This window comes from Coregonus lavaretus, assembly GCF_964263955.1.
Source record: "Coregonus lavaretus genome assembly, chromosome: 27".
Classification (NCBI taxonomy): domain Eukaryota; kingdom Metazoa; phylum Chordata; class Actinopteri; order Salmoniformes; family Salmonidae; genus Coregonus; species Coregonus lavaretus.
In genome coordinates this window covers 7,737,885-7,762,479 of record NC_140014.1, presented here as the reverse complement: position 1 = coordinate 7,762,479, position 24,595 = coordinate 7,737,885, and the positions used below count along the sequence as shown (strand labels likewise).

Genomic DNA, 24,595 nt, shown 5'->3' with positions numbered 1-24,595 from the left:
TACTCAGATGCTGTCCTGGACCCCTGGCGCAGACAGAGAAGACGCTCAACTCCCTCTCAGCCCTCTGTTGGGTGGTCGAAAATGGCATGGTAGAGTTGGGTGAAGCTCTCATAGGAATGTGCTTCTGGACTGTCCCTCTCTCAGACGGCGTGCTCCCACTCCAGAGCCCGGCCTGTCAGCACTGAAATCACCAAGGCCACCTTGTCCCTCTCGGAGGCCGTCCCGGCATGACGTGCAAGGTGGAGGTCACACTGCAGGAGAAACCCCCTACAGTGAGCTGGGCTGCCGTCAAACAGCTCCGGGAGGGGAAGGTGGACGTTGCTGATCGGACCGGGTGATGTAGATGGTGGCGGGGTGGCTGGAACGACCGTGAGGAGCTGGGAAGGTGGAGGTGTAGCCTGCAGTTGGTGTACGGTCCGGATCACCTCGGCCATGGCAGTCCCGAGGTGCTCCTACAGCGGAGAGGTCGGGATGTCCTGCTGCCTCCTGATTTCTTGGGTCGGTCATTCTGTCACAAGTGTAGAGAGGAGTAGGCAGGAGGCAGTCACATGTTTAGAACTACTGAATTTATTAAAGCACCATAGCTTAAAGCAGGACGAAACCCACAGTGCAAAACATAAAGTACTCAGGAAATAGTAGGAGAGATTCCTCTCATGAAACAAGCAACATATACAATGACAGACAAAGACAAATGACAGAGGGAGTATATATACAGTGATAGAGTGGGGATTGGAACCAGGTGTGTGTAATATTGACGAGACAAGTCCGGGGTTGATGAGTGAAGGGCGTTTGCCAGCAGCAGGTTCGGCAGCAGCTAGAAGGCCGGCGACGCCGAACACCTGAGCTGGACAGGAGGGGGAGCCAAAGCGAAGGCTGGTGTGCCAGCCGGAGAGGAAGGAAACCACTCAGGGATTTCACAATGAGGTCAATGGTGACTTTAAAACAGTTAAAGACTTTAATGGCTGTGATAGGAGAAATCAGGATGGATCAACAACATTGTAGTTACTCCACAATACTAACATAAATTACAAAGTGAAAAGAAGGAAGCCTGTACATAATACAAATATTTCAAAAGATGCATTCTGTTTGCAATAAGGCACTAAAGTAAAACTGCAAAAAATGTGGCAAAGAAATGAACTTTATGTCCTGAATACAAAGTGTTATGTTTGGAGCAAATCCAACACAACACATCACTGACTACCACTTTTTTCAAGAATGGTGGTGGCTGCATCATGTTATGTGTATGCTTGTCATTGGCAAGGACTAAAGAGTTTTTTAGGACAAAAAGAAACAGAGTAGAGCTGGGCACAGGCAAAATCCTTGAGGAAAACCTGGTTCAGCCTGCTTTCCAACAGACACTGGGAGACAAATTCACCTTTCAGCAGGACAATAACCTAAAACACAAGGCCAAATATGCACTGGAGTTGCTTACCAAAATAACATTGAATGTTCCTGAGTGGCCTAGTTACAGTTTTGACTTAAAACAGCTTTAAAATATATGGCAATACTTGAAAATGGCTGTCTAGCAATGAACAACCAACTTGACAGAGCTTGAAGAATTTTAAAAAGAATAATGTGCAAATATTGTGGTGTGCAAAGCTCTTACCAAAGGTGATTCTAACATGTATTGATTCAGGGGTGTTAATACATATGTAAATTAGATCAAATCAAATTGTATTTGTCACATGCGCCGAATACAACAGATGTAGACCTTACCATTAAATGCTTACTTACAAGCCCTCAACCAACAATGTAGTTCAATAAATAGAGTTAAGAAAATATTTACTAGATAAACTAAAGTAAAAAATGTAATAAAAAGTAACACAATAAAATAACAATAATGAGGCTATATACAGGGGGTACCGGTACCGAGTCAATGTGCGGGGGTACAGGTTAGTCGAGGTAATTTGAACATGTAGGTAGGGGTAAAGTGACTATGCATAGATAATAAACAGCGGGTGGCCTTCCTCTGACACCGCCTAGTATATAGGTCCTGAATGGCAGGAAGCTTGGCCCCAGTGATGTACTGGGCCATACGCATTACCCTCTGTGGCGCCTTATGGTCGGTTGCCGAGCAGTTGCCATACCAGGCGGTGATGCAACTGGTCAGGATGCTCTCGATGGTGCAGCTGTATAACTTTTTGAGGATCTTGGGACCCATGCCAAATCTTTTCAGTCTCCTGAGGGGGAAAGGCGTTGTCGTGCCCTCTTCACGACTGTCTTGGTGTGTTTGGACCATGATAGTTTGTTGGTGATGTGGACACCAAGGAAATAGAAACTCTCAACCCGCTCCACTACATCCCCGTCGATGTGAATAGGGGGGTGTTCGGCCTTCCTTTTCCTGTAGTCCACGATCAGCTCCTTTGTCTTGCTCACGTTGAGGGAGAGGTTGTTGTCCTGGCACCACACTGCCAGATCTCTGACCTCCTCCCTATAGGCTGTCTCATTGTTGTCGGTGATCAGGCCTACCAGTGTTGTGTCGTCAGCAAACTTAATGCTGGTGTACAAACATTTCTAAAAACATTTTTTTCACTTTATCATTATGGGGTATTGTGTGTAGATGGGTGAGAAAAAAATATATTTAATCGATTTTGAATTCAGGCTGTCACAACAATGTGGAATAAGTCAGGTATAAATACTTTCTGAAGGCACTTTACATTACATTATTTTGATTGTTTTAGTCAGTTAGTTAGGAAACAATCCAAAACATCCATTAAATCCTTGAAGTTACGGGCACTGGAACGTTTCAGAGACTTCATACAGTGAACATACAGACACACACACACACACACACACACACACACACACACACACACACACACACACACACACACACACAATGATACACACACACCCAGCCACACCCTCTGGATGCCATTGAGAACTCCAGGGATTTGAGACAGACAAGCTGGAGCAGAGGTATAGCTAGGCAGGCACCCTGAGATAGGGGGAGCGTCGTTTTGATCAATGCATGTAGCAGTGGCCAAGGCACACCTTAGGCCAGGCAGGCGGACCTGAAAAACCAGCTGCTCGGAATTACAGTTACCCAGCAGCGCGGTGTCCAGCCTCCACACACACTCCACAGAGAAGCAACAGAATCCATCCAACCAACCAACATTCTGTTGTGTTTTGCTTTTTCCAACCCTGTGTGTGTAGTGTGTAGTTTCTGCTGGCTCGTCTGACTTTTTGAACGCTTTTCACTTTAAAATATATTTTTTTCTTCTTCTTCGTCTGGCAAAGTAGCCCACTCCTCTCCCCTCCAATCCCCTCCCCCAGCTTCGACGGTTTCTGAGTGGACTATGCCCCCTGTGGCTGAGGGAGTGGGGGCCAGGTGCTTCTTCTGAGGCTCCTGGAAGAAACGTCTGGGACAGAAAATCCAAGACAGTTAGGTGAGCAATCTGAAAGAGGGAAAGAAGTGACAAAGTCTCTCACTTTCTTTCCCATATACTCTATCTCTACCAGTCTGCTGGGTCTCTGCGGTGTCTTTGTGTGAGTTGGTTACTATACTGACTCACAGACAAGCTAATCTGGGAGTGGGCTAGAACTGGCAAGGGGGGGGGGGTCCTAGATGACGTGGCAACCGACAAGCAGCAGGTGAGTCTCAGGTGGAACGCCGAAGCCAGAATAGCTGACATTCCAGAGAGGGGTAGTAAGGATTTGGAATACTAGTTGCGCTGCTATTGTAAAGGACATATAAGGCTGAAACAAAAAGTTTGATGTCTTGTTCTCACTCTTCCTGTCTGGGTCGGATACCTGATTTATGGGAACGTTAAGGTAACGTTACTGAGGCGCTTATCACCACATTGATTATTGAAGGGGACTGGGAAAGATCAATGCTTTGGGATAGAGGCTGACAAGGTAGCATTATGAGAAAACGTTTTCTGAAAATATGTTTTCACTTCTTGGATATAATATCATTCACATAGGGTGGAATATGTTTTGTTATTATTTTGTAAACATGTCATGACATATGTAATCAAAATCTAAAACATACGGGATGAATGATTTATGAAATCTTTCAGTATTCATTTTCATTTTTTGGTCAATCTTTCTTATGAAAGCAGTAAAAACATTTTACAATCAACAATTATTCCCATATAGCATATTTGTTTCACATTGAAATTACTAAACGTACCGTGAAATTACATAGCTTAATGTGTACATTTTCTTGTATATGAAGACTGGTTCCTCTCTGGATTTTTTAAAAAGTAGATCAGTGACCTGCCATTCTGCTGTCCTTGGCTTCTCTCCAGTTTCTACAGAAAAGGTCATTGAGCCCTTTAGTTTTTTGAGGATGCTCTTCTACACACAGTTCCACTATGTTTAAGTGGTTTGATAAACTCAATATGTGCCTAATATCCAATGAATAGTGTTAGATAGTACCAGATGAACGTCTTGTTTGTGGCACAGTTCATCGTTGGCAGACTCCTTTTGTGGAATACTATAAATATATTTTTGTCACATACTGTATATCAGTAGTCAATTATATATATAGTTGAAGTCGGAAGTTTACATACAACGTAGTCAAATACATTTAAAATCAGTTTTTCACAATTCCTGACATTTAATCCTAGTAAAAATTCCCTGTTTTAGGTCAGTTAGGATCACCACTTTATTTTAAGAATGTGAAATGTCAGAATAATAGTAGAGAGAATGATTTATTTTAGCTTTTATTTCTTTCAATCACATTCCGAGTGGGTCAGAAGTTTACATACACTCAATTAGTATTTGGTAGCACTGCCTTTAAATTGTTTAACTTGGGTCAAACGTTTCGGGTAGCCTTCCACAAGCTTCCCACAATAAGTTGGGTGAATTTTGACCCATTCCTCCTGACAGAGCTGGTGTAACTGAGTCAGGTTTGTAGCCCTCCTTGCTCGCACATGCTTTTTCAGTTCTGCCCACAAATGTTCTATAGGAATGAGGTCAGGTCTTTGTGATGGCCACTCCAATACCTTGACTTTGTTGTCCTTAAGCCATTTTGCCACAACTTTGGAAGTATGCTTGGGGTCATTGTCCATTTGGAAGACCCGTTTGCGGCCAAGCTTTAACTTCCTGACTGGTGTCTTGAGATGTTGCTTCAATATATCCACATAATTTTACTTCCTCATGATGCCATCTATTTTGTGAAGTGCACAAGTCCCTCCTGCAGCAAAGCACCCCCACAGCATGATGCTGCCACCCCCGTGCTTCACGGTTGGGATGGTGTTCTTTGTCTTGCAAGCGACCCCCTTTTTCCTCCAAACATAACGATGGTCATTATGGCCAAACAGTTGTATTCTTGTTTCTTCAGACCAGAGAACATTTCTCCAAAATGTTGTCCCTATGTGCAGTTGCAAACCGTAGTTTGGCTTTTTTATGGCGGTTTTGGAGCAGTGGCTTCTTCCTTGCTGAGCGGCCTTTCAGGTTATGTCGATATAGGACTCATTTTACTGTTGATATAGATACTTTTGTACCTGTTTCCTCCAGCATCTTCACAAGGTTCTTTGCTGTTGTTCTGGAATTGATTTGCACTTTTCGCACCAAAGTACGTTCATCTCTAGGAGACAGAACGCGTCTCCTTCCTGAGCGGTATGACGGCTGCGTGGTCCCATGGTGTTTATACTTGCGTACTATTGTTTGTACAGATGAACGTGGTACCTTCAGTCGTTTGGAAATTGCTCCCAAGGATGAACCAGACTTGTGGAGGTCTACAATTATTTTTCTGAGGTCTTGGCTGATTTCTTTTGATTTTCCCATGATGTCAAGCAAAGCTCACAGAATGAGATCACTGAGTGCTGAAGCGCGTAGCACGTAACAATTGTCTGTCCTCGGTTGCAACACACACTACCGAGTTCCAAACTATCTCTGGAAGCAACGTCAGCACAATAATTGTTCGTCGGGGGCTACATAAACTGGGTTTCCATGGCCGAGCAGCCGCACACAAGCCTAAAATCACCATGCGCAATGCCAAGCGTAGGCTGGAGTAGTGGAAAGCTTGCCGCCATTGGACTTTGGAGCAGTGGAAACGTTCCCGTTCCAGTGAAGGGAAATCTTAACGCTACAGCATACAATGACATTCTAGACGATTGTGGAAGGCCCTTTCCTGTTTCAGCAATACGCCTGTGCACAAAGCGAGGTCCATAAAGAAATAGTTTGTTGAGATCGGTGTGGAAGAACTTGACTGGCCTGCACAGAGCCCTGACCTCAACCCCATCGAACACCTTTGGGATGAATTGGAATGCAGACTTCGAGCCAGGCCTAATCGCCCAACATCAGAGCCCGACCTCACTAATGCTTTTGTGGCTGAATGGAAGCAAGTCACCGCAGAAATGTTCCAACATCTAGTGGAAAGCCTTCCAAGAAGAGTGGAGGCTGTAATAGCAGCAAAGGGGGGACCAACTCCATATTAATACCCATGATTTTGGAATGAGATGTTCGATGAGCAGGTGTCCACAAACTTTTGGTCCTGTAGTGTATATTTTATACACCTGTCAGCAACGGGTGTGGCTGAAGTAGCCTAATCCACTAATTTGAAGGGGTGTCCACATACGTTTGTATATATATAATATATATATATACTACCAGTCAAAGGTTTGGGCACACATACAGTGGGGAAAAAAAAGTATTTAGTCAGCCACCAATTGTGCAAGTTCTCCCACTTAAAAAGATGAGAGAGGCCTGTAATTTTCATCATAGGTACACGTCCACTATGACAGACAAATTGAGAATTTTTTTTCCAGAAAATCACATTTCATTTTTAATGAATTTATTTGCTAATTATGGTGGAAAATAAGTATTTGGTCACCTACAAACAAGCAAGATTTCTGGCTCTCACAGACCTGTAACTTCTTCTTTAAGAGGCTCCTCTGTCCTCCACTCGTTACCTGTATTAATGGCACCTGTTTGAACTTGTTATCAGTATAAAAGACACCTGTCCACAACCTCAAACAGTCACACTCCAAACTCCACTATGGCCAAGACCAAAGAGCTGTCAAAGGACACCAGAAACTAAATTGTAGACCTGTACCAGGCTGGGAAGACTGAATCTGCAATAGGTAAGCAGCTTGGTTTGAAGAAATCAACTGTGGGAGCAATTATTAGGAAATGGAAGACATACAAGACCACTGATAATCTCCCTCGATCTGGGGCTCCACGCAAGATCTCACCCCGTGGGGTCAAAATGATCACAAGAACGGTGAGCAAAAATCCCAGAACCACACGGGGGGACCTAGTGAATGACCTGCAGAGAGCTGGGACCAAAGTAACAAAGCCTACCATCAGTAACACACTACGCCGCCAGGGACTCAAATCCTGCAGTGTCAGACGTGTCCCCCTGCTTAAGCCAGTACATGTCCAGGCCCGTCTGAAGTTTGCTAGAGTGCATTTGGATGATCCAGAAGAGGATTGGGAGAATGTCATATGGTCAGATGAAACCAAAATATAACTTTTTGGTAAAAACTCAACTCGTCGTGTTTGGAGGACAAAGAATGCTGAGTTGCATCCAAAGAACACCATACCTACTGTGAAGCATGGGGGTGGAAAAATCATGCTTTGGGGCTGTTTTTCTGCAAAGGGACCAGGACGACTGATCCGTGTAAAGGAAAGAATGAATGGGGCCATGTATCGTGAGATTTTGAGTGAAAACCTCCTTCCATCAGCAAGGGGATTGAAGATGAAACGTGGCTGGGTCTTTCAGCATGACAATGATCCCAAACACACTGCCCGGGCAACGAAGGAGTGGCTTCGTAAGAAGCATTTCAAGGTCCTGGAGTGGCCTAGCCAGTCTCCTGATCTCAACCCCATAGAAAATCTTTGGAGGGAGTTGAAAGTCCGTGTTGCCCAGCGACAGCCCCAAAACATCACTGCTCTAGAGGAGATCTGCATGGAGGAATGGGCCAAAATACCAGCAACAGTGTGTGAAAACCTTGTGAAGACTTACAGAAAACGTTTGACCTGTGTCATTGCCAACAAAGGGTATATAACAAAGTATTGAGAAACTTTTGTTATTGACCAAATACTTATTTTCCACCATAATTTGCAAATAAATTCATTAAAATCCTACAATGTGATTTTCTGGATTTCTTTTCTCATTTTGTCTGTCATAGTTGACGTGTACCTATGATGAAAATTACAGGCCTCTCTCATCTTTTTAAGTGGGAGAACTTGCACAATTGGTGGCTGACTAAATACTTTTTTTCCCCACTGTACTCATTCAAGGGTTTTTCTTTATTTTTAGTATTTTTTTCATTGTAGAATAATAGTGAAGGCTATGAAATATCACATATGGAATCATGTAGTAAACAAAAAAGTGTTAAACAAATCAAAGTATGTTTTCAACTAGCCACCCTTTGCCTTGATGACAGCTTTGCACACTCTTGGCATTCTCTCAACCAGCTTCACCTGGAATGCTTTTCCAACAGTCTTGAGGGAGTTCCCACATATGCTGAGCACTTGTTGGCTGCTTTTCCTTCACTCTGCGGTCCGACTCATCCCAAGCCATCTCAATTGGGTTGAGGTCGGGGGATTGTGGAGGCCAGGTCATCTGATGCAGCACTCCATCACTCTCCTTATTGGTAAAATAGCCCTTACACAGCCTGGAGGTGTGTTGGGTCATTGTCCTGTTGAAAAACAAATGATAGTCCCACTAAGCCCAAACCAGATGGGATGGCTTAATACTGTAGAATGCTGTGGTAGCCATGCTGATTAAGTGTGTGTTGAATTCTAAATAAATCACAGACAGTGTCTCCAGCAAAGCACCTTGATGGTTTTTACGACTGCACTTGAAGAAACTTTCAAAGTTCTTGAAATGTTCCGAATTGACTGACCTTCATGTGTTAAAGTAATGATGGACTGTTGTTTCTGTTTTATTATTTGAGCTGTTCTTGACATAATATGGACTTGGTATTTTACCAAATAGGGATATCTTCTGTATTACACCCCTACCTTGTCACAACACAACTGAATGGCTGAAATTAAATCCACAAATTAACTTTTAAGAAGGCACACCTGTTAATTTAAATGCTTTCCAGGTGACTACCTCATGAAGCTGGTTGAGAGAATGCCAAGAGTGTGCAAAGCTGTCATCAAGGCAAAGGATGGCTATTTGAAGAATCTCAAATATAAAATATATTTTGATTTGTTTAACCCTTTTTTGGTTACTACATGATTCCATATGTGTTATTACATAATTTTGATGTCTTCACTATTATTCTACAATGTAGAAAATCGGAAAAATAAAGAAAAACTCTGGAATGAGTAGGTGTGTCCAAACTTTTGACTGGTACTGTATATATATATATATATATATATATATATATATATATATATATATATATATATATATATATATATATGTGTGTACAAAACATTAAGAACACCTTCCTAATATTGAGTGACAGGGATGTCATCCGTTTTACAGGGATGCCCATGTTAACTCCAATTTCTCCCACAGTTGTGTAAAGTTTTGCTGGATGTCCTTTGGATGGTAGACCATTCTTGATACACACTGGAAACTGTTGAGTGTGAAAAACCCAGCAGTGTTGCAGTTATTGACACAAACCGGTGCGCCTGGCACCTTCTACCATACCCCGTTCAAAGGCACTATAATATTTTCTCTTGCCCATTCACCCTCTGAATGGCACACATACACAATCCATGTCTCAATTGTCTCAAGGCTTAAAAATCCTTCTTTAACTTGTCTCCTCCCCTTCATCTACACTGATTGAAGAGGATTTAACAAGTGACATCAATAATGAATCTTAGCTTTCACCAGGATTCTCCTGGTCAGTCTATGTCATGGAAACAGCAGGTGTTCTTAATGTTTTGTGCACTCAGTGCATATACTGGAAGTGCCAGAAATCCCTATGTTGATACATTTGATACATTTAATACATTTTGCCATTACAGATAAGTTCTTAATGTATTACATAACGTAATTGCAAGATTAAATATCACCCTGATTTTGGATTTGGATACAATACATTCTCATCACTTCTAGAAGGAGTGATCTCGTGACTCTCAGTAAAGGCAATATGTAAATGGTTGAGTGCCTGGGGCCTAGATGGGGCCCTTCAAGGACCCAGCCACCGGGGCCTGAAAAAGTGGGCCGTAGGTGAACGGTGAACTGCTTTGGAAACAATTAATCAAACCTGCAGTGGAAAACTAGGAACCAATAAAAGTTTTCTGTAGTTTTAGCGTGTGACGAGGGGCCCGAACATTGCTGACGTTATTGCTGCATGCCCTTATATGAAGAGCGGAACGACTAGGTGCACCTGTGCCATATTGACTGGTTCAATATTGACAGACCTTCATTTGATTAAGGTTGTTCACTGTACTGTGTAGCGAAAGTCAAGCTGGTTAACACTGGGCTTTTTTTTTTTAAGAGGAAACTAAATTGTACTGCGGCGCTTGTCTGTTTGAAGTCAATTGTATGAAAATAACAATAAAACAGGGCTTGTTTGCAGAGGGAAATGGAGAGGATATTACACTTACAATGTGGATTAGTGGTTTGAGGAACACCATACAATACACACATGCGGTTGGAAGGGTTAGAGAGAAGAAGATGGGAAAGAGGAAGCACAGGAAATAGAACAAAAGGCACAGTTGAAGTCAGAGTTTATAGTCGGGTTTATGTTCAGTGGACTATTCCCACTATTCCCACGTCAGTTCAGTTTTGATTGACATTTGGTTGAGTTGTCAACTAACGTGAATTCAGTGTGAAATCAACAAAACACTTCACAATGTCATTGAATTTAGGTTAAAAGTTTGGTGAAAAAAATACGAAATGCCCTTACGTTGATGACTTTTTGCAAATCCAATCAGTTTTCCAAATTGATTCAACGTCATCACATTGAATTTGGTTGAAATTACGTGATAACAACATTGATTCAACCCGTTTTTGACCAGTGGGTTGGTTGTTGAATAAGTTCAGGTGAAAGGTAGGTCATTGCTATCCTGGTTAATGCAGTGCAGTGTTCAGTCTAGTTTAACCAGGTTTTGTCACTGCTGGCCTACTGTGCTTTAGTTGAGCAAATGTTCTCCTATACTGAAAATGTTTCAATACCAATGGCATATGGTTGCTTATTGATCTCCAAACGTCCAGAGAATATCAGTAGAACGTCCGTGACTCACCTATACAGCATGTGATCCATTAGTTATCAATTGCTGTTACCTCAGTAAATAGCAAAGCTGATAAATAGAGTATGTCATTAGTAATCGCCCATGACTTTATGTTGAGTCAACATGAGAGAGTTGTGTGATGTTTGCTGCAGAGTTAGGAGACAGATGAAGTGCGGCAAAATTGGAATTGGAAACATTAGTTGAGTTCAATCTTGCCCTATTTTGTCTGTTTCTGAAAATAACACTATTTGTCAGTTGGCTGAGATATTGTTTCAAAAAGTTGATAATCAAAATGTATTTATTTGCACCTACGGCCCAATCTAATTCCAGCTGTACCGATCACATCTCTCTGTCTGGCATCAGTTGAGTTTAATGGGAAAGCCATGCGTGGGGGGGGGGTGTTAAACTACATTTCACCTGGCTTCCTGTTTGGCCATCTCAAAAAGGGATGTCATCCTATAGTGGCCCTGGAAGTGAAATTCTGACTGCTGACCTCTGAGTGAACCTGGTAGTGGGTGTTGTCACCAGGCAGAGAGTATCCGGAAGCGCTGGACTGGAGCCAGCTTTTAAATCGTGTTGTGATGGTTTTAGTTAGTTTTGTGGTTGGTAAGGCAGGTCCAGTATCAGATCAGTAGCCTATATGTATACCTTGCTTAGTAGGATATGGCATGGGCTGTCACAGATGTAGTGAGGATATTAGACTCTGTTAACCTAAGGGGTTCTAAATAAATATCAGATACTGGCTGAGACGGCAATACTGTCTTGGTTCCATCATAACCGTGGGCAACACTTGTCTTTGGACAAGAGACACACAAACCATTTGTTTACTTGGCTGCTGTCAACAAATGCTAACATAAGTCAAGTTAATATACCCTAAGTTAGTATGGGATGACAACAATATTATTTGATTCAGTCTTACCCATGGGCAACACAGAGAATGGTTGACCAAGGAGGTGTCCCACTGATCCTTAGACAAACTTTTCTATTATGTTATGGAGGTTTTGTTTGAGCAAGGGTGTCTTACCAAGCATTGAGAACGTCAACAAAAGATCTTGAGAAGGAATAGGATGTGGCATTATAAGATAATTGTTCTTCTTTGCACTTATAACCTACTGTAAAGATCTATGGAATTAGGGCTAGCATGATGACATGAATGGTTGTTGATTCATAAGGGTTGGAGTGAATGCAAATAATATCCCACTTAAGTTGTGCTTCTTTTACAATAAAAGTCTCCATAGTGACTGACTTTATAAACACTTCAAATCTGTGTGTTAAATCCAACATGATCTCATGCGCTAGAGCCCAGGCAGTATGGAGGCTCAGTGGGGATCTCGTCCATACAATGTTATTCATTGTGAACTAAAAGGCTAAACTGATCCTAGATCAGTACTCCTACTCAGAGGCACTTTGTGGATACGGACCCTGGTCTGATCAATAGAGACAATACTCTTCTGGCTTGTGTTTTAAACTATGTGCTGTATAGTTTTCCCTCAGGGGTTATTGCCTATCTATCAGAAGTACTGTTTATGGGGGAAGTTGCTATGAGGTTGTTATGCTGATAGCTGTGAAGCAGAAAGTAGACACTTCACTGACAACATGTTCATCACTCTGGACAGTAGCTTGGATTTATGGAAAACAGACGTGGGGGCTCCCCAGTCCCGCCCCTGCACATTTCTGCCAGGCTTTGCATCAGTAGAGGAGGCAGCTACGCTCCCAGCGTGGAACATATAATTGCTGTTATGAAATTGTGTGTTTTGCATGTTTTGTGGTGGTGAATCCATTTAAATGTAATCAGCTAGGAATGGTGCTGGCTTTTTGTTTCTCTGAGTGTGTGTGTGTGTGGGGGGGGGGGGGGGGGGGGGGGGAGCGTCTGTGTGTGTGTGCGTGTGTGCAAGCAAGCATCCGTGCGCATGAGCATGCGCGTGTGTGTGCGTGAGAGTGTGTGTGGGAGCAGTACTAGCTGCATGGAATGGTACAGAGTCTGATCTTCCGTGTTCCAGGGTTTTCAGCTTTTTATAGCCAATGCAAATTTTGTTCTCTTTTGAAGCACCTGTTCAGATAAATGGGAGTCAATAGGGCGCTAGCTCAACCACCCAACATTAGCATGAATTGTGAACATTAGCATGAGATGTGAGACTATTCATTTCTTCTCTATAATATCTTATACAGTGCATTCGGAAAGTATTCAGACCCCTTGACTTTTTTCACATTTTGTTATGTTACAGCCTTATTCTAAAATGGATGAAATTGTCACTCCTGCGTTGTCTTTGCTGTGTGTTTAGGGTCGTTGTCCTGTTGGAAGGTGAACCTTCGCCCCCAGTCTGAACTCCTGAGCGCTCTGGAGCATGTTTTCATCAAGGATCTTTCTGTACTTTACTCCGTTCATCTTTCCTTCGATCCTGACTAGTCTCCCAGTCCCTGAAGCTGAAAAACATCCCCACAGCATGATGCTGCCACCACCATGCTTCACTGTAGGGATGGTGCCAGGTTTCCTCCGGGCGTGACGCTTGGCATTCAGGCCAAAGAGTTCGACCTTGGTTTCATCAGACCAGATAATCTTGTTTCTCATGGTCTGAGAGTCCATTAGGTGCCTTTTGGCAAACTTCAAGCGGGCTGTCATGTGCCTTTTACTGAGGAGTGGCTTCCGTCTGGCCACTCTACCATAAAGGCCTGATTGTTGGAGTGCTGCAGAGATGGTTGTTCTTCTGGAAGGTTCTCCCATCTCCACAGAGGAACTCTGGAGCTTTGTCAGAGTGACCATCGGGTTCTTGGTCACCTCCCAGACCAAAGCCCTTCTCCCCCGATTCCTCAGTTTGGCCGGGCGGCCTGCTCTAGGAAGAGTCTTGGTGGTTCCAAACTTATTCCATTTAAGAGTGATGGAGGCCACTGTGTTCTTGGGGACCTTCAATGCTGCAGACATTTTTTGGTACAGTTCCTCCGATTTGTGCCTCGACACAATTATGTCTCGGGGCTCTACGGACAAATCCTTCGACGTCATGGCTTGGTTTCTGCTCTGACATGCACTGTCAACTGTGGGACCTTTCCAAATCATGTCCAATCAATTGAATTTACCACAGGTGTACACCAATTAAGTTTTAGAAACATTTGGAATGGAATGGAAACAGCATTCACCTGAGCTCAATTTCGAGTCTCATATCAAAGGGTCTGAATACTTATGTAAATAAGATATTTCTGTTTTTAATACTTTTATAAATTAGATACAATTTATAAAAACCTGTTTTCGCTTTGTCATTATGGGGTATTATGTGTAGATTGATGAGGGGAAAAAACTATGTAATCCATTTTAGTATAAGGCTGTAACGTAACAAAATGTGGAAAAAGTCAAGGGGTCTGAATACTTTCCGAATGCACTGTAGCTTTGAAATCGTGACATTACGAACTTTTGAAGAACATAAGCAGTTTCTCAACTCATAAACTGACTTTCTAGAAAGGAGCGCGTGACGAATGGCTAAGCAACAGCATTGCACAGCACAACAAAGTGAACGTGATTGGTCAAGAATACCCATGCTTCGAGCATTACGCATTTCTCCATTCATTTCCCCTGCTGTTTACAATCTCCTTCCTTCTTACAAATATATCTGATACTACTTTTCTACTATAAAGATCTGGTCAAAGGTCAAATAATGAATGAGGCAGAGTGAAAGCGAGACAAGGGGCTAGACAAGATAAACTACAAAACACTCAATCTCTAGAGGAAAAGGGAGACATCCATGTCCTGTGTCTACTCAGTGAAACACTGTATATAGCTAAGGCCATACAAACTCAATTAAATGTTTAACGGATGCCCCTCTTCATTTTTCATTAAGAAATATACAAAAATCGACATTTGCTCGCTTTCCTCACTCAAAATAAAAAAAGTTATTCCTTAAACATTTAATAATGTTTGTGTGGCCTAAGTGCAGTTTCTAAACCAGCATTTACAAATGGAATTTCAAAAGGAAGTAAAGGGAAGGTTCCGTGCCAAAAGAGATAGCACTGATTATATCATCTATATTGTTCTGTATATCTACGTAACTGTATTGTCAACAGTGTTGTGGCTGCAACACTGTTGACAATGGATGACTGATGATCACTTCACCAACATGAGACGTAGATAAGATCATCGTAACCAAGTAAATTCATTTCAATATGGTGACTAATTGCAGCTTTTGTCTTGTCATGTGGAATGCCACGGACATATTTCATCCATATTTACTATGACATCACAGATCTTTAACATCTGTACATTTTGTGTCATGTAGGTGTTATATGTCGATACACATCTTCACAATGTCATCATACTGTCTGCATTGCAGATAGGCATTCTTGGAAAACATTTATGTTTAATGCCCAGAGTGACACACAATATGTTGCACAATATGTACCAAGGTAACAGACAGAGGATATGACGTAAACAAGAGGTTATTTTGATAAGGGCCCGTCAGTCAAACATGTGGTCCTCTGTAGCTCAGCTGGTAGTGGGTTCGATCCCCGGGACCACCCATAAACAAAAATGTATGCACGCATGACTGTAAGTCGCTTTGGATAAAAAGCATCTGCTAAATGGCATATTATTATTATTATTATTTATTATTATTATGTAACTGGAAACGTGTTTTCTGGGAAATGAACGATACAGACACAGGAACAAAGAGAAACACAAAGTATCACCCATAGAAATATAATTGATGATATTTCCATGGTACTGTATCACCACTCCATTATACAATATCTTAGTCCTAGTAATGGTTCATGCTTAGGTACAGCCTAAATGGCTGCCCAAGGTAGGGCAACTTCATTCCAGTGGCTTTTGACATGTGTTCATTAATTCATTCCACCCACTTGTATTCTGTCTTCCTCTGTCCACTCTCTCTCTTCCTTTCTCTATTTTCCCCACCCATTTTGTTGGCGAGGATATGGCAGGCGTTACTCAGGTGGCTCTTGAACTCACTCATGTCAATTTTCATATAATTCCTATGACTGAATAGGCGCCATGCTTAGATTTCAAAATGCCTATGCTGCAGACACATCGTTAATGTGACAGACTTTCTGCAGGGTGACGCCAAGCGCCAAGTAAATTAACAATCATCTAACAATAACTACTCTCTCGCAGGGTGACGCCAAGTTTATTAGCAATCATCTAACAATAGCCTATGTAATAAATTATTTATTTTTTTAAATATGAAATGTGGAATTTTATTGCAGATATACAGTATCCTCTTTGCATGACAAGTTTATACCTTTTTAATGCACCCAACTGTAGTTAGAAGGAATCATCATCAACAATATGAAGGTTTACTGCCGGTCCCGGAATCATCAAATGACACGCTGCATGTTTTCTCTGTCTGCACAGGATATTGTTGAAGATGACTTCAACTGTCTCACCTGTGACCAACTACATTACAGTATTCTCCAATACCACGATCACCACCAAGTCCAAAGAACAAATACTCACTCAGAGTAAGTGGGAGTGTGTATATGTGTGTATGTGCGTGTGTGTGTGCGTGCAAGTGTGTGTGTATGTGTGTGTGTGCGTGTGTTGTGTGCATACATGCATGCATGTGTATGTGACCTGGCTGGTGTGTGTAAGAACCGTTTGTTAACAGAATTTCATTTGGAGTTCAAATGTTTAAAGTTTCGGAAGTTTATAAACTATTCGTAATAGTTTCATAATGACACCAAATGGTAGTAATCATCAAACACAACGCCTCCCCTATGGAATTTTAAATCAATAGGATACTTTAGCCCTAGTTAAGATAAGCATGTGCTTATAAATAATCCCAGTGCGTCACACAATCTAATCAAGATGTACTGTAAGGGAGTGGCAACAACTGAAATTCGACCCATACATCTACAATCCCTCCCAACAATGCTATCAACAATGAGAGGCAGCATGCAAGATGGCTGACGAATGAATGTTGATGACAGTGTACTAAATTACCATTCACTCTCACAAATAAATAACATTGTTACCTCTTTGCTCATTTTCCCAGGTTCAGGGGCTATGATTGCCATCATTGTCATTGGGCTCATTTTCATTCTAACCATACTGCTTGTCATCCTGAAGACATACAACAGGTCAGGCTGCATTCCATATTAATAGGCCTCAATGACATTCTCAGTGACACAGTGAGTCATTGCAGGTTCTCTTTCAATTATTTGTTTCAAAAATCGCACAGTGGGATTCACCAGAATCTCTAGAAGCTCAAAGAACCAATCACACATGTCTGTCGGAGACAGACAGGTCTAGTGGTAAAAAAGGTGAGCCCCTCCCCTCATACTAAAGTGCCACTCGCCTGACCTCTGGTCATTCTCACCTCTCTTCCTCACGAAGAGTACTACTCTAGGCTCCTCAGCACGACTTGATCTGTTTTTAGGTTCAACTGTTCACAGGTGTGCTGCAAGGTTACGCCTCCGAGTGCAGGTTTTTACACTCGCTTCTTCTGTATTGGGTGACTTTACTGAAAGGAAAGTTTTTGTTTCAGGTAAGAATTCGCTAGCTATCCTATTGACTAGCTTTTCTACCTGGAAGAGTAGAATTACTAGCTTGGTCTCTCGTTTAGCTCAACCCACTACCGTGCCGCATTGACTAGAACGACCCTCCTAGCTTCACTGCTTATTGGTTGAGAGACACGCTTTTGTTTGTCGCAAGACTAACAAAGCGCTAGCTTCCTTTGGCTAACATTGTGCCAACTAGCTAGGCTACTAGCCCACGAAATGAACCCTAGCTATGTTCACATTGTTAAAGGGACACTTCGGGATTTTGGCAATGAGGCCCTTTATCTACTTCCCCATGCTAATAGATACCCATAGACTTAGTAATTGTGCTAATGCTAGTTAGCATTTGCTGGCAAAACTAGCTCTAACTTCCTTCATACTGGACACAGAGACAGAAGACACAAGTTCATATGACGGGAAGTATATAAGTCCTGAAGTATACCTTTAAAGGATTAGCTTTCTCCGAGCACTGTGCTAACTTGCTACATGCTTCGTCTCCTGTGGTAGGTAGCGTCAAGCAGCTAGCTACTGAGACTTGGTTAGCCCACGCTGCAAGGCACAAGCTAACTTTGCTAGTTCGGTGGAATGCAAGCTTTCCACATAAGCATTGCTAGCTAACTCAGAACAAGCTCTTTACATGCACATACGGCCCACCACGGCTATAGCGTTTATACACAGTGCCCACCCGAGCTAGCCATTAGCCGCAAGGCACCTAATAAGCTAGCTCACGCCTGTCAAGGCTAATTCGCAGCAGGTGCTACTGGGCTAGCAGGCCTTTTTTTCCACGAATTAGGGACGTAGGAAGGGTAACTATGGCTTGACTGGGGCCCAACCTTTACTACCTGGTTCATGAATTATGGCCACTACTACCCCGCCTGAGGCAGGCACTTGAACCCCCTCGCTCTTGCGCTGGCGGCTTGAGGATGCTGGGATGCCGGCTGCTACTGGCTCTCTTCTTTACTACATCTAACGTTCACTCGTTTCATTGGCTAAACTGACCAGTTACACCTCACAGTGCTACTGTCAAAAGAGACTCTCTAGACCGAAGAAGCAACGCTACTCGTGTGGCTTTCTTCAGCTAGCAATAGCTAGGCTAATAGCCCACTGGGTGAACACTAGCTAGCTAACACAAAAGCCTCATGGCTAAGCATCGACTAGCACACGCATAACCCGGTTAGCAATACTTTTCTCCGGGAGTTATATTGGACCCCGCTACAATAGCCATTTACAACATTAACAATGTCTACAATGTATTTCTGATCAATTTTATGTTATTTTGATGGACAAAAAATTTGCTTTTCTTTCGAAAACAAGCACATTTCTAAGTGACCCCAAACTTTTTAACGGTAGTGTACGTACGATCAATGTGGGAACGACATCGTCGATGCAACTCCTCAATGTTATCGGACGAATCCCGGAACATATTCCAGTCCTGTAGCTTAGCATCCGCTTATTTGGACGACTTCCGTATTGAGCGCATCACTGGTACTTCCTGTTTGAGTTTTTGCTTGTAAGCAGGAATCAGAAGGATAGAGTGATGGTCTGATTTGCCAAAGGGAGGGCGAGGGAGGGCCTTGTATGTGTTTCTGTGTGTGGAGTAAAGGTGATCTAGAGTTTTGTCGCCTCTAGTTGGACATGTGACATACTGGTAAAAATGAGGTAAAACGGATTTCAGTTTTCCTGCATTAAAATCACCGGCCATGAGAATCACAGCCTCTGAATTTTATTTTTCTTGTTTGCTTATGGCCCTATACAGCTTGTTGAGTGAGGTCTTAGTGCCAGCATCTGTTTATGGTGGTAAATAGACAGCTACGAAAAATATACATGAAAACTCTCTTGGTAAATAATATGGTCTGCAGCTTATCATGAGGTATTCTAACTCAGGCAAGCAAAAACATGAGAGTTCCGTTACTTTAGAGATCGCACACCAGCTGTTGTTAAAAAAACAGCCCCCCCCCCCCCCCCCTTGCCTTACCCAAGTCTGCCGTCCAGTCTTGACGATGCATAGAAAAACCAGTGAGTTGTATATCCATGTCCTCATTCAGCCACGACTCAGAGAAACATAGGATATTACAGTTTTTCAGGATAGTCTCGAACAGAGATTATCCAGTTTTTCTCCAGTGACTGCACGTTTGCCAACAAAACAGCGGGCAATAGCGGTCTACATGCTCGCCGACGTAGTTGCGCCGCCTCGCTTGCCTCTCTTTCGCCGCCGCTTCCTCTTTCGAGTCCCGGGGATCAGGGCCTGTTCCGGGGTTAGCAGAACACCCAGAGCTGCTGACTCGTTAAAGTAGAAAACTTCATCCAAAACAAGGTTAGTGATCTGTGGAGCAGAGCACACTTACTTTCACTATGTGTGACTCATGTCCCAGGCGTACTAAATGTAGGAGCGGACTTATTGTCCAGAGGGAATCCTCATCACGGGAATGGAGATTCCATCCCCAAGTGGTGAAACACTTCTTTCCTATAAGCCTCATACGCCCCACTCTAGTCAGGGTGAGGGAAGAAGGCTGATTTCTCATCTTGGTAGCCCCTCAATGACCAGGCAAGCTCTGGTTAGCGGAGATCATTCTCCTGCTGTACGACGAGCCCTGACAACTCCCGTTGTGTAGGGATATTGTGACCCAAGCGAACTAAGTCATTGTCCACCCTCACCCGAAACACCATGGCCCTCTGGGCCTGGCCCATGAGGTTAAATCTGGATGTGACAGGCCTGCCTCTTTGGGTCATTGACTATGCAGAGTGCCAGGGCCCCTTCTACACGCTCACTGCATGGAAACAAGTGGTGCATTTTTGAGAAGTGGTGTGACCAAAAACAGATCATTCCTTACCAATGCTCTGTATCCAAGGTTTTATGCTTTTTGCAGGACCTTATGGACAGGGGGAAGGCTTTATCCACTGTAAAGGTCTATCTAGCCGCTATCTCGGCCTGTCATATAGGCTTCGACAATAACATGGTGGGAAAACACCCTGTTATGTTGTTTCATGAAGGGGGCACATCGCTTAAGTCCAGACTTTTTAGCCGCTGGAAAGTGTGGAGATGTAACATCTGTCCTTTGACACTGTTTTTACGTTTGCAAAGAGAGTGAGTGAGCTGCATGCACTGTCAGTTCACCATTCGTGCCTACAGTTTGCCACGGGCTTTTCCAAGGTTTGCTTGTTGCCCAACCCTGCCTTTCTGCCTAAGGTCAGCGGCAATTACAATTGTCTCGACTTGGAGCTTGTGGTTTTCCACTCGCCACTTTTCCCTTCTACCAAAGAAGAGCGGCTCCTCCGTTTGTGTCCAGTACGCGCGTTGCACATATATTTGGATAGAACAAGAGCTTTGTGCAAGAGCGACCAACTCTTTGTGTCCTGGGTTCCTCCCTGCAAGGGAAGGCCCCTCTCTCATCAATGGTTATCACATTGGATTGAGGAAGCTATTATATTGGAAGGGGGTTACAGCCTCCAAAAGGCCTGAGGGCTCACTCCATTAGAGGTATGGCTACTTCTTGGGTGCTGTTTAAGGGCATCTCCTTGCAGGAGATTTACGATGCGGCTTGTTTGGCATCCCCTCAAACTTTTATGAGGTTCTACCGGCTAGACGTGACTACGCATTCTTTGGAGCATACTGTCCTCAGTGTCGGGGCCTCTGAGGGTTGATACGTTGAGACTACCTGGCTTCGGAGAGCATGTGCGATACGGGAGTTGGCCATATCCCACTGTGCGATATCAAAACGAGATATCTCTGATATTATGAGTGAGATATCTCACCACATTCCCCTACTCGCAAGAGTGTGAGGAAGTCCGGCATGCTTGAAAATGACCAGAGGGCGGGCGAGTGGCTCTTTAGTACGAGGGGCTCACTTCATTCGCCACTCGACCTGTCTGTCTCCGACAGATGTGTGTGATTGGTTCTTTGAGGGCTGTGCAATTGAAAAAGTAAACACACACCTATAGTGTTACAAGGAGCATGGAGAACAAATTAATACACTGAATATAAAGCAAAACTCCAGCACACTGGTGATCCTGATGCTTCAGAAAATGTTAAAATAAAATAACTGTGCTATAACAATTCAATTATGTTTTTAGCAAATGTATTATTGAGTGTATATGTTCTGCTAATCCAGATGGTATTGACTTTTCGTGATTAGTCATTAGAAATTAACTAGCATTTTAAAATGCAATGTATTATATGTTTTGTTATAGTGAGGCCTTGGATAGGTTACATTATCAGGAAAAACTCAGGGCCCTAAGATGGATCTTTATATGTATTTTACCCTTCACCAGGCGGACACATGCATCCAGAGTGCTGGGTACGGGCTCCAAAGGGCCACCTCGACAAAAGAAGATGTCCTCTTCTACAGTGCAGACCAGCATGCCCTTGGGGAACTTAGGAGCCAGCTCTGTGTCTGGGAGCTTTGCACTGTCGAGTAGTATGTCCGAAAATGGATTCCGGCTGCCACGAGCGGAACTAAACAGGCTGGACCAAAACATCTTGGAGCAACAAAGCACAATCAGCGATTCGACAGTAGTCACCATACATGATACTCCATCACTAGGGAATACATAGCAGGCCTCTAACTTATTGGACAGGTGACAGAGTCAGCATATAATGCTTGAAAACAAAACCTTTATTATGAACAAAATGGTGCCATAGGAACGCAATGGATATGCATGGACACTCCTGTGGACATAAACAATTGCTTTCTTGACTACAGTGTTCAGAACTTGGACAAAATGATCCTGCTGTCTGTGCATTTGCAGCTGTGCTACCAACAACCATGGGGATAAGCATTGGAGGAGAGATGTGTACAAGATTTACGACATGAACATGGTGTCATGTCTAGTTTTTCTATGTGTGTACATTTCTGTGAGAGGGAGTTGTTCACAGGGTTTTGAATTTATTCACATTATTCTGATGTAAGATTATTAAAATCTGAATAATGTTGTTGTGGTTTTCAACATACAGGAAAAATCATGAGAATGTTTCTGTGAAAAGTCGATACTGGTTTGAAGCCCTGTGGAGATCTAGATAGCAGACAATTATGAAAAAATAAGTCCCAATTAGTTTGATTCCAAAGGATTTGGCACTTTTCCCTCACCCTATCCTGTGATTGTTTTGCTTATTGTTATTTCATTTAAATTAATATTGAAAATAAATCTTGATATTTCTAAAAGTGTGTGCATGTTTATGCTTGAATATGATACATTTGCATCTCATTTACAGTGAGACTTTTTCCACATTTTGTTACATTACAGCCTTATTCTAAAATTGATTAAATTGTTTTTTTCCCCTTATCAATCTACACACAATACCCCATAATGACAAAGCAAAACACAGGTTTTTAGAAATGTTTGCTTAAAAAAACTGAAATATCACATTTACATAAGTATTCAGACACTTTCCTCAGTACTTTGTTGAAGCACGTTTGGCAGCGATTACAGCCTCGAGTCTTCTTGGCTATGACGCTACAAGCTTGGCACAACTGTATTTGGGGTGTTTCTCCCATTCTTCTCTGCAGATCCTCTCAAGCTCTGTCAGGTTGGATGGGGAGTGTCGCTGCACAGCTATTTTCAGGTCTCTCCAGAGATGTTAGATTGGGTTCGAGTCCGGGTTCTGGCTGGGCCCCTCAAGGACATTCAGAGACTTGTCCCGAAGCCACTCCTGCGTTGTCTTGGCTATGTGCTTAGGGTCGTTCTCCTGTTGGAAGGTCCTGAACGCTCTGGAGCAGGTTTTCATCAAGGACTCTGTACTTTGCTCCGTTCATCTTTCCCTCAACCCTGACTGGTCTCCCAGTCCCTGCCGCTGAAAAACATCCCCATAGCATGATGCTGCCACCACCATGCTTCACCGTAGGGATGGTGCCAGGTTTCCTCCAGATGTGACGCTTGGCATTCAGGCCAAAGAGTTCAATCTTGGTTTCATCAGACCAGAGAATCTTGTTTCTCATGGTCTGAGAGTCCTTTAGGTGCCTTTTGGCAAACTCCAAGCGGGCTGTCATGTGCCTTCTACTGAGGAGTGGCTTCCGTCTGGCCACTCTACCATAAAGGCCTGATTGGTGGAGTCTGCAGAGGTGGTTGTCCTTCTGGAAGGTTCTCCCATCTCCACAGAGGAACTCTGGAGCTTTGTCAGAGTGACCATCAGGTTCTTGACCAAGGCCCTTCTCCCCCGATTGCTCAGTTTGGCCGGGCGGCCAGCTCTTGGAAGTTTCTTAGTGGTTCCAAACTTCTTCCATTTAAGAATGATGGAGGCCACTGTGTTCTTGGGGACCTTCAGTGCTGCAGATATTTTTTGGTACCCTTCCCCTGATCTGTGCCTCGACACAATCCTGTCTCGGCGTTCTAAAGAACAATTGCACTGTCAACTGTGGGACCTTATATAGACAGGTGTGTGCCTTTCCAAATCATGTCCAATCAATTGAATTTACAACAGGTGGACTCCAATCAAGTTGTAGAAACATCTCAAGGATGATCAATGGAAACAGGATGCACCTGAGCTCAAGTTTGAGTCTCATAGCGAAGGGTCTGAATACTTATGTAAATAAGGTACTTATGTTGTTGTTTTTTATGATAAATTAGCAAACATTTCTAAAAACCTGTTTTTGCTTTGTCTTTATGGGGTATTGTGTGTAGATTGATGAGGATTTCTATTTATTTAATCCATTTTAGAATAAGGGTGTAACGTAACAAACTGTGGAAAAAGGGAAGGGGTCTGAATACTTTCCGAATGCACTGTAGCAGACAGAGGTAAAATTAGTTTTATATTGGATAGTCAGTGGATAATTGTTTTTCTCTCATCAATAGCTATTTAACCAAGAATGCCATGACTATGAAAATGATATTCTGAATCAGGGGTGGATGGAGAAAAATCCACACTTTTTCTTTTTAGAAATGTAGATTTGATTTATATTTCAATCTTCAATAGCTTATAAACAAAGCATGCCATGTCTATGGAAATTATATATTCTGAATCAGGGGAGGATAGAGAAAAATCCACACCATTTAGATTTTTTTTTTT

At 42.8% G+C, this 24,595-nt stretch overlaps 1 long non-coding RNA gene across 2 annotated transcripts; it reads left to right on the top strand.

The window, feature by feature from the left end:
• Positions 1-2,901: 2,901 nt before the first annotated feature.
• On the top strand, positions 2,902-22,750 carry LOC311102699. Of its 2 annotated transcripts, none has more exons than XR_014610033.1 (4): positions 2,902-3,389; positions 16,451-16,557; positions 17,091-17,175; positions 21,865-22,750. It is a non-coding gene; the product is annotated as an uncharacterized lncRNA (long non-coding RNA). The 2 variants fall into 2 exon arrangements; XR_014610034.1 differs by lacking the exon at positions 2,902-3,389 and adding an exon at positions 3,631-3,774 and having other exon boundaries at positions 21,865-22,749.
• The last annotated feature ends 1,845 nt before the right edge of the window (positions 22,751-24,595 follow it).